At 34.8% G+C, this 18,203-nt stretch overlaps 1 long non-coding RNA gene across 1 annotated transcript; it reads right to left on the reverse strand.

Annotated features, from left to right (window-relative positions):
- Positions 1 to 1,166: 1,166 nt before the first annotated feature.
- On the reverse strand, positions 1,167 to 14,883 carry LOC149769897 (uncharacterized). The gene is made up of 4 exons (XR_016419019.1): positions 14,729 to 14,883; positions 8,174 to 8,323; positions 5,994 to 6,073; positions 1,167 to 1,490 (listed from the first exon to the last, which is right to left on the reverse strand). It is a non-coding gene; the product is annotated as an uncharacterized LOC149769897 (long non-coding RNA).
- Between the last annotated feature and the right edge of the window lie 3,320 nt (positions 14,884 to 18,203).

Raw genomic sequence — 18,203 nt, forward strand, 5'->3', positions numbered from 1 at the left:
TGGGGGCCCCAAGTGGTCTGAAGCGCCATCAGTGTTACGGATCACTGTCATCTCACCTCTGTCTGCATGGGCTCGAGTTGCTGGTTTGGCCTATGTTGGCATGTGAGAAAGCTTGCTAGTAGCTTCTCGTGGATCGGTGGTTCTTTCCGGGGTTTCAGTGTGACCCCGCTATAGCTTGCTTTGATGTAACACGAATTTGGATATGACATGGCTATGGCATGGCTTCTGAAATTAAATATACATGTACTCTTCTCATAGGGGCCCTGAGTGGTCAAGTGGTCTAAAGCGCTCTCCGTTACGGATCACTGCCATCTCACCTCTGTCTGCGTTGGTTCGAGTCTAGGATTCGGCCAATGTGGGTATGTGAGAAAGCTTGCCAGTAGCTTCTCGTGGGTCAGTGGTTCTTCATGGGGTTAGCCCTGGTTCTTCCTCCACCAATAATACTGGCCACTATGCATGTTATATCATAATCTGCTTATCCTGACATCTGGCCTGAGTACTGTATGTTCCGTGAGATCTCATTACTTTTTTTCCTTAAATCATTTTTGGTAGTGGATATCATCCTCACAAGGAACTAGCTCATAATGGATGTTTTGGAAGAAATAGTGTTGGTTTATTGGCCGCTCGCTAGTAATTAATATTTTTATTTTCACTGAACTCTGTAAGTGGATTGTAAAATTAAAGAACACTCGTATTTTCTGTAGTAATCACTACCAACAGAACGGAACACCTGTGTATTCATTTTATGATGGCCTTCTAAAAAAAAAAATGTATGATGGAAGGCAGCATTACTTCGCCAACAGAAATGTAACGGGAAACAACCCACCAAAACAGAGATCCAACTGTTGGTCTATCTATGATAACGAGCTCTGCTACAGTCAACAAACTTTTGAACGTATGAAACATAAGAAACTGCTACAACTGACCAAACAAATGCCATTTCCTTTTTTTCTTCATGAAAACTTATGCTTACAATTGCTAAAAACATTGGCACAAAACGCAAACTAAATGTCCAGACTTTTGAAGCCATATAGTCTACATATAATCAAAAGTGCCCCTTTTTGCAAACGCTTTTATAACCCCTCCAGCCCACCATATTTTAGGTAACTTAATTGGTTGGTTAAAACAGGGTTTGATTTATAACACAACTGGGTTCTATGGAGCCAAACTACATTGTTACAGCAGGATCACACTGTATTGCTTTATTAATAGGAAAAGCATGGAAGCATCAGCAAGTGTGATCAGAAATGCAATATTTTGAATATTAATGTACAATGAATTAGCTAATACAGATATGTCTAGTACTAATAATTAGTGAGCCATAAAAAGTTAATGCTGTTCAGGACTGAGGAATTATGCTTGTGCTCCAAGACTTAGTAGAGGTCACATTCTCTGTGTAAATCTGCTGTATGTAGTAGCTACTGTACATGGCTTTCCGTGGAGAATAACACAGTTCTTCTCCATCATAAGAATGACATTCTTCACTGGATCTGAAAGATAAAAACTTCCAGTAAGTAAGGAATTAAGGGATTTCATATTTATGATACTTATATATTTTACTGTGTGCCTTACAGGTTCCTGTAACTAATGCAGAAAAATAAAAACTATATATATATAGAAAATATATATAGTATGTACGCTGTATCAATGATATACCTCAAGATGTATAAATTTTTCATTAAAAGGAAACAAGACTTGCTGGTATATCAAATTGTTTTATAATGATACTTTTAAATCCATGTTTTAGGATGTATGAATACATACCAACCTCTGACGAGGAAAAAGTGTAATCCAAGTGGACTAAAAGAGAAATAGAAGCAGAAAAAGAGGAATCCACATATAACATGCTACAGTTTCAATAAACAATGATTTATTTGCCCCTCTATTCTTTTAACATCCTTTACTGCTTCAAGTTTTCATATGTAGCACTTTTAGTTTTAGAAAGCAACAGATTTTCATGTTGCATTTTAAAACACTGTACCAGCTGAGACCATGAATGTTTTGCACACCAGTAGAGCACAAAGTACTGGGTTACTGAGCCTGGATCTGTATTCACTTTTATGTTTGTTAACAATACTGAACAATCTCTCACTGTCAGCATTAGAATGGTAAAGAACCAATATTCCTTTCATAGCCTGACAAAGAAGAGGAAATTTATATCTTCAAGTGATTGTGTCTTTTAGCTGGGAAATAAGGTGCCACTGCACATCAACTCTATCTGCATTAAGTATATTGTCAGGTAGAATCTAAACTTTATATTTCAGGAATTCTCCTTCCAGATGATCCAAGGCAGACGAGGGTATTAGAAAGTGATATCTCTTGAAAAAGAATCTAACACTTTGGAAGCTTTTTGACTGTCTCTCATTTACATCAGCAACTGAAGCTTTAAAAGCACTTCATCTCCATATGGGAATTTCTGGAGCATGTAATCACAGGCTGTAGCATAATAATCTCAAAAAATTATCATAAAACACATTCACAGCTAGAGTAGAACTGTGTTCTATGAATTCTCTTGCTTCTGCACCAATAGCAAGATCTTCATTATCTTTCTATTAAGAACTTGGTAAATAACACTTCTGTGTTTATGACATTCATGTCCGCACTTTAGTTCTGCTGCAGATAAGAAGTTCCCTTAGTATTGGAGTTCGTAAGACGAGCCATTCATATATTCATCTTTGAAGGATTCGGGGTTTTTTTTGTCTTTTTCTGATCCACCTGTGAATTTTTTTGAAAAAATATATGTGCTCTAACACAAACATCGACTAGAATACATCTGAAGACTTTTAGAGCCAAATAGTAAAATTATTTCCACATGGCCTGCAATAGATGTCACGTGATGCTGCCCTTGTGTCCTCATCTTTGTAGGATTCTGTTATTTTTTGTTTCGTTTACTTTTGGCTTTTTCTAATCCATCTGTGAAATTATTTGAAAGGAGATATTTTTGCTCTCATACACGCATCGACTCAAATAAATTACACTTTAGCACCAAATACCTATAGACTGGTTTTGTACTAAATATAAATTAGAAAAAAGAATCTGTGAGTAAAGATTAAAAATTAGAAAACCAGTCTGTTGTCTCGTAAACTAAGCCATGAAGCTGCTATGTATAGAATAAGAGGTCAAAAGTTTGAAAGTAGAGCATGTTTCTGGGTAATAGGATAGTTGCTATAAATAGAACATAATACTGTTAAGAAAAAGCATGGACAAGTTTACTCTTATATTGTAGTTATGTAGAAGCCATCTTTTCTAAAATATGGTATGTGGGATTAATGGGATGTTAATAAATGCGAGAAAACAAACGATTGTTTTTGGAAGGTGGATATACCGAAAAAGCGTAAACCATATACGTTTAGGTGTAAGGCGTAATTTAGTGAAAAAAAAGCGTAATGATTGGCATGTATGTGTATGTAGTATAAATAAATTTATAGTTTAACATGACTCAAAATTATGCAGCCACAAAAAGTTCATTATCAATGTCCTACAAAAATGTCATCGATTATTGTAATAATAAAGCATAATGATACATTTCAAACAGATCACTGAAATTTAAAGATTATCTGTCTCACTGTCACTTTACTTTAATGTTCTTTACACTGTAGGTACGTATTAAATCCGACCTTCATAGGTCACATTTTCTAAATTGTCATAAAATTTATTATTATGCACAATTTTGCATCACCCCTCACCCATAAAATCCCTGTGTAACTTCTTTATGGATGATATCTTAGAAGTGTATCACTAATCAAAATAACCGATGAAAATTTATTTCACTTGTATGAGATAATAAAAATGTGTTAGTAGACTGAACACTTTCATTTCCAGTATAACCATGATCATCCCATACAAGTTTCTGAAAACATAAGACATCTTCATTATGGTAAAATGCTGATCAACTTAAATTTTTTTAAATTCTAGAGCCAATAGCATAATGAAACCATGATAGCTGGTACATGTAGTTGAAATCACCTTAGGAGAACCTTGGAAAGTGCTTCAACAGAGTGCCCCGGACAGAGGATGTTGGGGTTTTAATGGCTTATGCTCAAATAAAGGGTAACAGGAGTCTGCTAATGTTACCGACTACATTTCCAGTGACATGGCAAAATAACATACTCATAGACATTAATGTCCTCAAAGCATTTGCTATTACCAGTAAATGGGTTATCAATGGATGCAATATTATCGGAACATTTCTAACTCAATTGGCATGTGACACTGAAATATGACATAGAAGCAGTATATGTCAAATGTAACAGGAGGATTCACTGTCACTCACTGCACTAACTGACTGAGGCAATGTGCCTTTATAATGAAACTAAAAAATATTGGCAAAATTCATGACTGAAATGTGAAAGTAAGTTTTGGTAGTTAAAAAAATTGGAGATTTGGAAAGGGGCTGTCCATTTAGTACATACACATGGAGGGGAGCTGGGGTTAACCGTAATGCATACACTTGCGTATGTAGTGGTATAATGATAACGTACGTACGCATAACCTATTCGACTGGGTTCAGTTGGCATTTGAATTTTAGTGGACATGAGACAAACTTTTTAAAGTTACACAGTTATTTCTTGGATGCAGCCAGACATTCAGTGTCGGTGGACGATCTGTTTTATAAAAAAAACATAAATACTATTAATCCTTGATTGTTCATACATGAATTAAATATAGGCCGTTATACAGAATTGGGGTGGTCAAGCATACGTACACAGGTTGGGGTGTGTGTAAAAAAGTATGCATGTGTACAGGGAGGGGTGTAGGGGTGAAGCTTTGCCAGACTTTTGCATACATACTAAATGGATGGCACCAAAGAAGCTGGTGCAAGCCTAAACTTAGTATGTTACCTGTAAAATCAAATAAACTGTTATTAAAAAAAAATAACACATAGGAATTAAAAGATCAACTACCAAATATTCAATAACCATTGTAATTCCAACTATTGTCAACTTATTAATGGTACTGAAACTAACATTAGTGAGCAAGACAAGAAATTATGTACCAGCTTTTTTTCCCACTAGACACTGGCAAATTTAAAATTAAGAACTATCATGGGAACAAGTCCTATAATAAATAAAATTGAAGAATGATGCTTGATTGTGGCACCAATAGTAACATCAGTGCAGGTAATGAATGGCCATGACATCACTTTCATCATTTTTATCATCAAAGCGTGCTACTGAATAAATGCTCCCACCATAAATCTTTAAAAAAAAATGACAAATGTGAAGAAAGCGGTAAGCAGTTTAGATTCTGTTGATGTAAATTATTTAGTGTGTAACTATTCATCGTTTAATATATCCATAGTTGTTTACAAGTCTTTGATTCAGATTTTTTTTGCATTACAGAAAGTGAAACAAATCTAACGAAGCGTTTTGATACTTTAAGAAATATTGTATAATAATTAATAGCAGCAAGATAACTCATTTGTGAAAAAACAATAATTAAAACGCACACTTAATAGTTTGCAATTTAAAATGTACCTGTTAAAATAAATTGATCTATCACCACTTGTCAATCATGCCTATCAAATTAACCAATCAGCGAGTGTAAGTTATACACACCTACAGGCATTGCTTTTGTCCACCATTTTCCTCTGACAAGCAGCATGTGGCAAAAATGAATAGATTATTATAAGTATTTACAAAGTTTGCAATGATTTGTTGATTTCTACATAGATAAGGGTGAAAATAAAGAATGTATACGGTATCCTAGTGGGACCCAAAGTGGATGCACATTATGACAATAGTAACTGCAACAACACAATGGGCTTAACAAAACCTAATGACACTAATTCACATAAAACTGGCCAATGTATGCAAAACAAAAGAACATTCTTCAGCAGATACACTGAAGAATTCAACATTAACAAAATATAAAAACACTTGCAAATAAGAAAACATGGTTTACCTGATCTCATGCAAAATGTACAGTAGCATGTATAAGGAAACACAAAAACTTAACGTAAGAATGAACCTTCATCTTTCTGATTAACATACCCTAAAAAATAGACTTTAGTCTGGTAGATTTCTCTTTGCCTTTGATGATGCAGTCGTTCTGGATTTGCCCAATGCCATTACTGTTCAAATGAACAAATGAAAGAAAAAGAATATATTGCATTAGATGTCTATAAATCTTGCATACTATTCGTCAAAACAAAAAGGAATAACAACATACACATAATACATAAAATTGTTTATGAAACATATTAGATCATATTATTTACATCGGAGTCCACTTTAAGTCAGTACTCAGAAATAAGTCCCTACATTTCTTTAAAAAAATAACCCCTCATGATGGCACAACAACATAATCATATTTTTTGGACTGGTGACTGAAGGATTTTCAGCTGGTCTTTGCAACAGTGTCACTTTGTTATAATTGAAAATGTAACTTTCAATATGAAAAATCGGTGGTCACATTAAGCTTTATCACAGTATTGTGTGCTCTGATTTTATCTTTGCCTTATTCCAATTTCAAATATGGTCTATGTGTTAAGTATTTTGATTTGAAATACATGTAACATGAAAAGGAAAAGAAAAAGGTCAGCTTTTATATACTGACTATAAACTTAAAAACTGATGCAGACAGCATTAAGTTTCATAATTTTCACCTGCTTGAACTCTTTAATTTAAACGTGACTCTACATCACTGTTTTCATTGATTTTTGAATTAAGTTTGCTTATATTTTCACAGAGTGTTTATGTAAATATACCAAAATAACTGTGTCAATGACAGTGACACACACACATACACACAGTATATATCCAGTTCTGTATTGTCTTCACAAAATTGTGAGCTTCATGTTTTAAGCTCATTTGATGTATCAGTATTATGGATAATGGGTACGAATGTGAAACCTTATGCAGCCCTTAAAATAAAAATTTCTGTTCATTTCATGATGTTATCAATTACATACTGAACCATAAAATTTTAATAGAAGCAGAGATATCGAGTAAAAAAAACAAAATGGTAGAAAAGTTTATTTGAATTCTATATTGAAACACTTCTGGAAAACAAGCATAAAGAGAAATACTGCAAATTACGCTGGTCATTTTGTTCCTTCTTTCAGAATGATCTCTTGACAATGGATGAATTGTGGAATAAGAAATCAAAACAGGCATTGCCAACTTTTCAAAACAGTTTTTATTTTATCTTTCTTTTTTCATTTTTCCTATATTTTTTCGTCTGATATTTGAAAACCGGGCAAACAAAGCACTGTAGAGTTATAACCCTCTCAATAGTCTTTATCCTTACTAAAAAAAAACAAGTGCCTGTGACTGTAAATACTATTTAAGATGAATTATAATGTAAAGAATAACAAAGCAAACTAATAATAATTATTCATGACTAATGAGTTCGTGTGTGGTTTAGATTTTTTAATGAATTTTTAAAATAATTTCCCTCATATTGCTATGATGTCTGCAGTGTGATTGTTTATAGTGATGTCTAGCACTGGGGCATCATGCCACAGACATTTAGCATGATGTCCCACCCAGTCACATTAACCTGACACCAGGCCGACCAGTCCTAACACTAACCTCTTAATGATGAGCGCCAAGCGAAGCAGCTGTTAGTACCATTTTTGTAAGTCTTTGGTATGACTTGGCCACAGGATTGAACCCATGACCTCCAGCATCTGAGGTGGACTCTCTAACCAATAGGCCACCAGAGCGGTTCATGACTGATGAAGTCTAAAATAACTTGCAAGATGTATCGTTTTGTATCGATTCCCCATCTGTTGTATCAATATGTGTACCATAGCAGCTAAAGTATGCTGCTAAATGAAAGAGCAGATCATGAACATTCAAATTCATTTGCATAACCAGCATGTAAATCTGAAAATTAAATGATATGAAATCATCAATGTGAACAAACAAACATTGAAAATTTGAATAATGCACTTAATAATAATAATGTGAAATAACTTACACATGATGAATTGAAAGTGAAATATATAAGACTTAATGGAACTATTGCTTTTAATACAGATACATAGCACTTGTTGCCTTTAGTGCTTGTAGGAAAAATTAATAATTGTGGCTGATACAGGGTAAAATATTTACTTTATTGTAAAATGGAGCAATTAAACCCTTGTGACAAAGATTTTAAGTTTATATTAATAAATAACAGACAATTAAAAAATGACCATACAAAGCATAAGGTAAGGAAAACGTACCATTTTTTATGACAAATTGAAATGTTCTTGTTAGCTTGTCTTTAGCATAGGACTCATCTATAATATTTCAACACAGCGAAGATGTCATGTGAACATCTTTTTGACTATAAGGTGACAAAGCCCTTCTGTAAAGATCCATATAATTATCAGCTGAAATAAAGAAGGAAATAATCATAAATTACAATGATATTTTATGCACAAAGGAACAGTAAAGATACTATGGTCTAAAGAAAAAACATGTTAAAAATAATGCTTAATTGATCAAATAATTTAACCTAAGAACAGTAAGTTTGGTGATTATAATATGGTGATAATGATGTTAAGGGTTCTCCATAAAGTATGTATGACACAACTGTGATTTTTTACCACCTTTCCCCTTACAGACTGCACAGAATATATTTTTGTACACCCCACTGTGTAAACATATTGGTGAGTCACCATCCCTTTTCCAAGAATAGCTGGGACAATTGAATTTTGAATGATGAAGTTATTAGGATATTCATTAAATATAAGCAGAGGTTTAAATTATTACTAAGTAATGAAACTTTACAAATGAAAATAAGAAAGTGTTAAACAGCAACTAATATTTAGTAGATTTTATCAGGTTAAAAAGTGTAATAGTCAAAAATCAGAAAGTGACTAAATTTCTGATTTCAACCAATCGAACTGGATTACTGGAATATTTTCAGGATTGTCATCACTTGGAATGACAAAATGACCGATTTCAATTTTTATCACCAGCTTTGACATCATCGAAATCATGAACATCAACAGTTCTTTTCATGAGTGAGAACTATTGTAAGCTGTGTATAATCATGTGACATTTCATGCTGAACTGTAAATGGTGATAAATTCCAAACACAACACATACATGCTTTTGAATCTCACTATTATAAAAGTAATTGGGCAATATGTGTCAAACAGGTAATCAATGTGCCTCTTGGTTCATCCAAATGCAATATGTTGTCAAAAAATGGCAAGGTACCGCTTCACAAATTCTCATGAGGCATCAGGGTTTGGATTGCATAATATGTCAGATCATGAGATATCCCAACCGGTCCTGTCAGAAAATGAAGAATAAATATGTCTTCCACAATGTGCACCATGGGCAAGAACACTACAAGGTAATCACACTTCATAACTTTAAGTAGTAACTGGCTCTGCTTGACTTGGCATAGGAGCCACTTTGCATCTAACTCATCTGCTGGTTATGATTCTGACTTGACTGGCTCAACATCTCTAAATAAACATCAGTTAGCAAGGGATTTTGACAACTGCAGCTGCAGAAAATGCTTATTAACAGTCACCCTGCTGCTAATGCTTTTTCAAAACACTTCACCCTCACTCCATGTATACATACTTTATGGATGACCCATTAGTTTAAGGGAAAAAACATATATGACAGAATGAATTAGACAGGTCAGTATCACAAGCTTTATATAAATCATTATATATTAATGGTAAATGTAAATTTATATGGACATGTTATTTCAGAGGTCTCGGAAATGCTTAATCACGCGTATTTGGACGCCAATGTTTTATCTTGGATGTAATAGGTGGGCGGCAACAATCAAAGACTTGCCTGTCATGCTTCAGCCACCTGCTTAGTGGGTAAATGTGTTGATTCATTAGCTGTGTTGATATTTACATTGACATAATTTAGTGGCTGAACGACCCATTGATATACAGGTTGCCATTATAAGAGTACATTAAAAAAGAACACGATGCAATAGCTGGGTGGCAGGTTCAAAGACTCTAACTGGTGGCTGGGTGGGACAATGTATTGATATTTACTGTGAATGAATTCAGAGGCAGAAAGAACCGGAGATGTAAATGTGGTCATTTATAAGCGTACATCAAATAAATAAATTTATATTTTATTATTGTCTTAATTTCTGAGCAAAGTAGAATAAGCAGTGCATGTGACCTCGGAATCAATACATGCTGAGACTTAAACAAAATACCATTCGCAAATTTGGATAAGTATTTTGGGGTTAAACAGCAAACTGACAAAGACTGTAAAGAGATTCAGAAGAGTACTCAAGTTCCTAGTCTAGAACTGATAGTTCGGATGACACAGTATCTAAATGTATGAAAGAGCTTGGAATAAGACATTCTTTGGATTGATAAAATGTGCGTGTGTGTGTGTTTAACGTAGCTTTAATAATTGTTCAGTCCTATCACTATGATGTCTAAAGTGCGACAGTTTATAGTGATGTCTTGCACTGGCGCATCATGCCGCAGACATGTAACATGATGTTTCACGCAGTCACATTATCCTGACATGACACCAGGCTGACCATTCCTAACACTAACCTCTTAATGCTGACCGCCAAGCGAGGCAGCTGTTATTACCATTTTTGTAAGTCTTTGGTATGACTCGACCGGGCATCGAACCCACAACCTACCGCATCCGAGATGGACTCTCTAAACACTAGGCCACCGGAGCGGTGGGGGGAAGATGATGTTACATGTCTGCAGCATGATGCCCCAGTGCTAGACATCACTATAAACTGCCACACTGCAGACATCATAGTGATAGGACTGAACAATTATTACAGCTGCGTTAAACACACACACACGCACATACTCGTTTTCCAGAAATCAACTGGCAAAGAAGAACTAGTATCTTACGGTCCTGTAGTGCATATAAAATATGTACATGGTGCTATGCAAAAAAAACTTAAATTTTTGAGATATTAAACCCGCGATATCGTAGGAAGAAATGTAACTGCAAGAACCAAACTAAATGTAAATGAATTCTTACTAACAGTTTCATTATATATAATAGTACTAAATAGTAATAAAACAATGCGATCGTATTACCAATTCACGAAAACTGATAACGGTAACAGTCTGGCGTATATAATGTATGGTTTAAATTCCATTTTAATTTCAAAACTTATCTATTAAAATATAAACTTTTAACGTTTAATGAATTCAAAGTTACGTTTTAAACAATAATAATATAATAATAATAATAATAATAATAATAATATTTGAGAAATTGAGACAATCCACGAAAATTGATAACGCGAACAATGGTGTTGTCAATTGAATAAGTAGTTAAATATTGTAATAGTAAACAATATAAAATGTAATTATCAGCGCTTAAATAAAACGTGAAATGAATTATTAGTAATGGTTAAAATATTTATACCACCAGCCAGATAACACAATACTATATTTCGAGCAGAACAAGTCTCAATGGCGAAAGGAACTAGGTTGTTTTCTTTAAAACCACAATGTCGAATGAAAACTGTCGTTTGTACCAAACTCATTTGCATATTTGCATATATGAATATTTAATGACTGGCAGGATTTCTCCGTTATCCCAAGTGATATCATCAAAATCATGAACCATAACAGTTCTTTTCTCAGGTGACAATTTTTGTAAGGTGTGTGCGATCATGTGACATTTCAAGATGGCTTAGGATGAGTAATTAATTTAAGACACGCTTCTGAATCTCACGCTTATAAAAGTAAAGGACAATACGTGTCTAAAAGGCAATCCATGTGTCTATCCAAATACAATACTGTCCCAGTCTGGCAAGGTATGGCTTCACAAATTCGCATGAGGCACCATGGTCTGGAATGCATAATCTGTCGGAATCATGAGATAAAATAACTGGTCATGTCAGAAAATGAAGAGGAAAAAATGTCTTCTGCAAAGTGCACCATGTGCAATAAAACTACAACATATCACACTTCATAATTCTAAGCAGATATTGACTCTGCCTGACATGGTATACCAGCCACTTTGCATCTAACTCATCTGCTAGTTATGTTTCTGACTTGACTAGTCTTCATAAACATCACTGTTATCAAGGAATATTGACCCCTATCGCTGCAGAACATACTTAGCAGTTACCCTGCCACATATACAGGCTACTGCTTTTTGAATTTTTTTCAACACATCCCACCTCCACTCAATGAATACATACTTTATGCTCGACCTATTAGTGTCACAGAAAAAATAAAGTGACAGAATTAACTAATCATATCATTATCACAAGATTTACCAGTACATGCATTATATAATATACAGGTGACCGCTCTGGTGGCCTAGTGGTTAGAGCATCCGCCTCGGATGTGGAAGGTCGTGGATTCAAACCACAACTGAGTCATATCAAAGACTTCAAAAAATGGTAATAACAGCTGCCTTGCTTGGTGCTCAGTATCAAGAGGTTAGTGTTAGGACTGGTTGGTCTGGTGTCAGGATAATGTGCCTGGGTGGAAGATGATGCTGCATGTCTGGGGAATGATAAACCAGTGCTAGACATCACTATAAGCTGCCACTGCAGACATTATAGTGATATGACTTAAATTGTTTTAAAGCTATGTTAAAAATCTAAAACACATACTGTAATATACAGGCAAATGTACGTTTATATGGACATGTTATTCGTAAAACTCGAACAGTACTGATTGTTATTGTCACCAGATATGGATATGCACTGACAAAGTTATCAATCAACTTAATGCATCCGCTGAACAGACTTCTGATGTTAATGATCAGCTGACTGTAAAATATCAATATGATTACCATAAAGGTTGTAAAATGTCTGTTTTAGGAGATTATTGGATGGATTTTGGTACATATAGGATATGGGAAGATATGGACCAGTATATAGACCCAGCAAAGTCTTTACAACTACTACGGTAACATACATTTGAGTGATGAAGCTGTATAATGTATATTTATCATTTAAGTAGACCAAAAAGGGTCTTAAAACTTGTGTAGTTATGTCACAAAATTTATGAGACTCAGTCAATTCAGTTTTTGATTTAAAATGATTAAAATTCTAATTATTTGTTTCCTTTTGTTTTGATTTTCTGTTGTCTACTATACATGAGTGCTTTGATATTTCAGGTCATAAAGTCTGCAATCAGCAAGTAAGTTAATAAAAACAATGACCCTCAAGATATAATTTAAGTCTGTTGTTGTCATTTGTATTAAAATGAATTTATTTTCCACTATAAATCAGATGGCTGTGGGAAACAAACAATAAACAGACGTTATGTAAAGTCCTAGTTGTGAAAGGGTAGTTACTCTGATATTGCAGTAAGACCAGCAACAAAAAAAATAATCTGATAATGGCATATACTTGTATTAATGTTGGAAATTTAATGTATCATTGTGTTGCACAAAGTGTAATCAACTTGAAAAATGGATGCTACTTCTATGGTACTCATTATGCCACCTGTGCCCTACAGCAAGAGAAACTTATAAGAAAGAATTAAAGAAATGCATTTGTAAATAACCACCCACAATGACTGGAGTTGCTCTGTGATTGTTGCTGAGAATGAACAATCAATATGAGGATGAAAGTACATATCAACCTAAGACTGTTTGAACAACAACCGGTGTTCCAATGAAAAGTAATAAATTGTGTATAATGCAGCTTTCAAGTCAACACCTGTTAAATGCAAAAGCCACCAAAAAAACGACATTAACATGCTTCACATTTTGATTCTTATTTGCTAACAAAGATTCGATTTCCTAGTCACTGACCATCACAGTAATCATATGATCTAACTCTTGTATAACATTATCAGACAACAAACTGGCTAAACATTTTGTTAAAGTGATAGAAATTTTAAGAAGATATTGATTCTATCTGAGAACATAGGTTAAGGATATTATTTTGAAACAGTAGTATTCATGGGTTTATTTATCAAATAGTGTACGCGTCAGCAATCCTGACATTTTCCCAAAATAAACTGGTGATTTAGAACTAGTAACCTATGGTCATGTGGTACATATAAGTACACAATATGTGGTGCAATAGATAAAATAAATACTGAAAAGGTAAAAAATATCGAGATACCACAGAACCAGTATCGTCGGAAGCTAGGCCACACCATATTGGTTTTTCCACAGGGGCTCGTATCGTTACTTACAACTGACCTGTCATACATGTACTATTATACGATATTTATGTTGTCGAAATATCTAAAATGGGGAGGCAAGGGTCAGAGGAAACTCGGACTAATGTACTATATAATAACTACAATATAGCACATGCATGACAGGTCCATTGTAAACAACGATACGAGCCCCAGTGGGTTTTTCAAAGATTTTTTTTTTACCAGTCCTCGAAAATTAATAAGGGTAATAAACTTAGAAGTGTTTTAATCGGAAAGAAATGTAATTGCCAGTACCCAAATAAAATGTAAATTATTTCTTAGTAACGCTGTCAGTATACATACTAATACGAGTACTGCCGTGTAGACAAAATAATGCGATCTTATTACTAAAACACGAAAACTGATAACGGTCATAAATGGGTATGAGGCGTACTGTTTCGTTTAATTTCAGTTCTAATTTAAAAACGTGTCTATTAAAAATTATAAACGTACAAAGAATTCATAGATACGGTTATAATAACATTAATAATAAAAATAAATAATAATAATAATAAAACTAAAACTACTAGCGAAATAACCTTGCAATTCAACCAATCCACGAAAATTGATAACGCCACCAATGGCGGTCTAATTTCAAATAGAACTTAAAAAATTGTAATAATAAACAAAATAAAATGTAATTACCAGCGCTGAAATGAAACGTACAATGCATTATTAGTAACGGTTCAAGTATATACACAACCGGTCTGATAACATAATACTAAATTTCCAGCAGCACAAGTCTCAACGTCAATGTTATTTTCTATAAACCACAATGTCCAATGAAAACCATCGTTTCAACAAAGTCATTTGCATATTTGCATAAATGAATATTTAATGACTGGTAGGATTTCTCCATTATCCCAAGTGATCAGCTCCAAATCCGTACTGACACCAGTCAGGATTAATGCAGGTTTTGGGGCACATTTATCGGCCTAGTTGCATATATTTATCGGCCTAGTTGCATATATATAACTCACTGTGTGTGTGTGTGTGTGTGTGTGTGTGTGTGAGAGAGAGAGAGAAAGAGAGATTTGGTTTTTAAGGTAGTTTTAAAAAATTTCAGTCATGTGGATGCGATGTCTGCAGTGTAGCAATTTATAGTGATATATAGCACTGGGGCGTCATGCCGCAGACGTATAGCATCATGTTCCACCCAGTCACATTATCCTAACACAAGGCCAACCAGTCCTAGCACTAACCTCCTAATGCTGAGTGCCAAGCGAGGCAGCTGCTACTACCATCTGTATAAGTCTTTGGTATGACTCGGCCGAGGTTCAAACCCGCGACCTCCCGCATTCGAGGCTGACGCTCTAACCACTTAGACCACCTGATAGTTGCTCTTTGGTTTGTAAAAGCTTTGTTCCTGAAAATGAGCCCAGTCACCGGGAGTATCCTAACGAACAAAACATTACAACCTGGTGTAGATACCACATCAAGAGTAAGATGCAAAAATTACTTCATTCTGCGGCGGAGATGGCATTTTGCAATGTTTATGAACGTACATGTACGAGATGGATGACACCTGCTTAGTTCTGATTCACAATCCTAATTGAACAGACTATGTTTCTATATTAATTAGCCAGCCAAGATTCAAATATTGGTGGCTTATTATTAAAAGGTATATCTGTGATCAGTAGTTACGTTATAGTAGTGAAAAAGATTGATTCCCTATATTTGCAGAAATGCTATGTCTAAAACATCAGGTCATAACTTCATAGAAATTAAAAAAAAAAATATGTCGTAGGATGGAACATTTTTCTCAGCAATATTCCAGGATTTTCAAGCGGCTTTTTTATATTTTAATATATGAAAACTGATTGTGCCATCTGAATGGGATAATTGTATCACATAAGTGATAACAGTGATTTAAGTGTGATTTTCGTGGGAAATTTATATCACATAAACCATGAACTTGATATTTATATCACATAAGTCATATCAGTGATGTAAGTGACTTTGTACGATATTTATATCACATAAATCATGAATGTGATATTTATATCACATAAGTGATATCAGTGATGTAAGTGACTTTGTATGATATTTATATCACATAAACCATGAATGTGATATTTATATCACATAAGTGATATCAGTGATATGAGTATGAGTTTTCTAAAGATCAATACTTATCGTGAAAGTGTCACAGGAAAGTAAATAGCTATCGGAGTTAATGAACTCTTACAGTCAGTTTCTAATTTTGAATTTTTAACCCTCGTTGAAGATACTGTTGTAACAAATTTAAATCTCCATTACTAATCAAAACCATTCATCGCCAGAAGAAAACAAAATTGTTTCGAACCTTTGTGGCTCAATAATATCGACACAACATGTAAACCCTTGCTTCGATCGTGTATTGAAAATCAGCCCCTCACCCGAAAATCAGTATCATCACGGGTGAAGGGCTGATTTATCGGCCTAACTGGGTGTGACATCGTGTTACATGTCTGCGACTTGATGCCCCAGTGCTATGGAGCACTATAAACTGCCACACTGCAGACATCGTAGCCATATGACTGGAAAATTGTTAAAGCTACGTTAAAAATCCAAATCACACACACACACACACACACACTTTATTTAGATCTTTTGTACGAGGTGAGTCACGATGCATTTATCAGCCTTTTCCCTGAGTGCTTTTCTGCGTCCAGTCTGGTTCCCTGATTAGTATGCTCCCTGTGTTGCACTCCGCAAAACAAAGTTTAGTATAGCCGAGTGCAACAAAGGGAGCATACTAATCTGGGAACCAGACTAATCTGCGTCACGATTTTGTTAACCAACTGCAAAAAACAAACATCCTGATCTGACGTATCATAATGCGCCTGTAGATCAGGGTCTAGGTTGTTTCTTTTACTGATTACTCCTAACAAACTGCACAGACCCATATCCGTGGTTGCATTATGCGACGGCAGATCTTGGTCCGTACAGTTTGCAGTTGGACTTTTACATGCGAGTACAGACGATAAATACAGTTCGATTCAACGATAGAATTCTAGTCGTATGCCCTACACATCCGAGTTTTAGTCTAATGGACGTTTGGATGGAAGGAAATGTTTTGTTTAAAAGAACTATCTGAAATAAACCATTCTTTGAAACAATCAAAATGTTAAGTTAAAACGACGTTCAAAGATTCGGTTTTGAATTAGGAGGTGCCACCCCTTTTTAATTCAGTCAACGAAGTCGCTCGAAATTCCGTTCCTTGTCGGGAGTGCTCTACAAGTATTAATGCGATACGTTCAACAAATTCTGTTACGACTAATCTAATAGCAGCATTGGTACGTCGCGCACAATTCGATTCGAGAGGGAATGACGAGATGCGTCCGAAAGTCATTTTTGACACCATGTGATGCTCACAGTGCAAACACAAACCCTTTTCCTAGGTGATAATTCTGCAAAACATTGTGTACTAAACAGGCTGATGCAACTGAAAATAGTTTTCATCCAAGCCGTTTTTGAGATATTCAACTTTTCCTGAAACAACGTGTTTGCTGCTATGGGGAGATAGTTCTTATTCCATGGCGACTATTGGTATTTCACTATCTACATACCGCAAGTTAACTATGGGAGGTGTACATGCCTAACATCAATTTCAAGAGCAACACAAGCCCGAAACACCTAGTTTACAAATATACCCATATCTTTAATTAGTAAACAATAATAGTTCAAAAAAAAAAAAAAAACGTAACACCATAGCGATAAGTTGAGAAATCTGAAAGGGGCCAATTTAAGAAACTATTCCCTGTCACCTTATCTTCTCATATGGCCCATATTCGCTAGTGGTTATAAGAAACAGTTCACGTTTATATATTTTTATCTTGATTTTTAATGTTTCATTAAAATTATATATTTTGTAGATTAAATTTCCTCGATAAGCTTAAAACTCTAGCTGGCCATACGGACTGGCTACTCATTGTTATGCCCGGTCTTCCGTGAAACTGGCTGGCATCAGACAGGCCAGCCGGCGGCAAATTCTCACTCTGCAGTCAATTGTAATTTCGCATATGCGAAAAGATACAATGCAGTACGAGACATCTGTTCACCGAAAAATGTCAGGCCTACTTTCCGAAGTAATTATGATCAATAGATGAATCTAACTCCGGCATGTTTTAAAACCGTT

The sequence above is a fragment of the Sinohyriopsis cumingii genome, unplaced genomic scaffold (assembly GCF_028554795.1).
Source record: "Sinohyriopsis cumingii isolate HCF-2022 unplaced genomic scaffold, ASM2855479v2 utg003074l, whole genome shotgun sequence".
Taxonomy (NCBI): Eukaryota; Metazoa; Mollusca; class Bivalvia; order Unionida; family Unionidae; genus Sinohyriopsis; species Sinohyriopsis cumingii.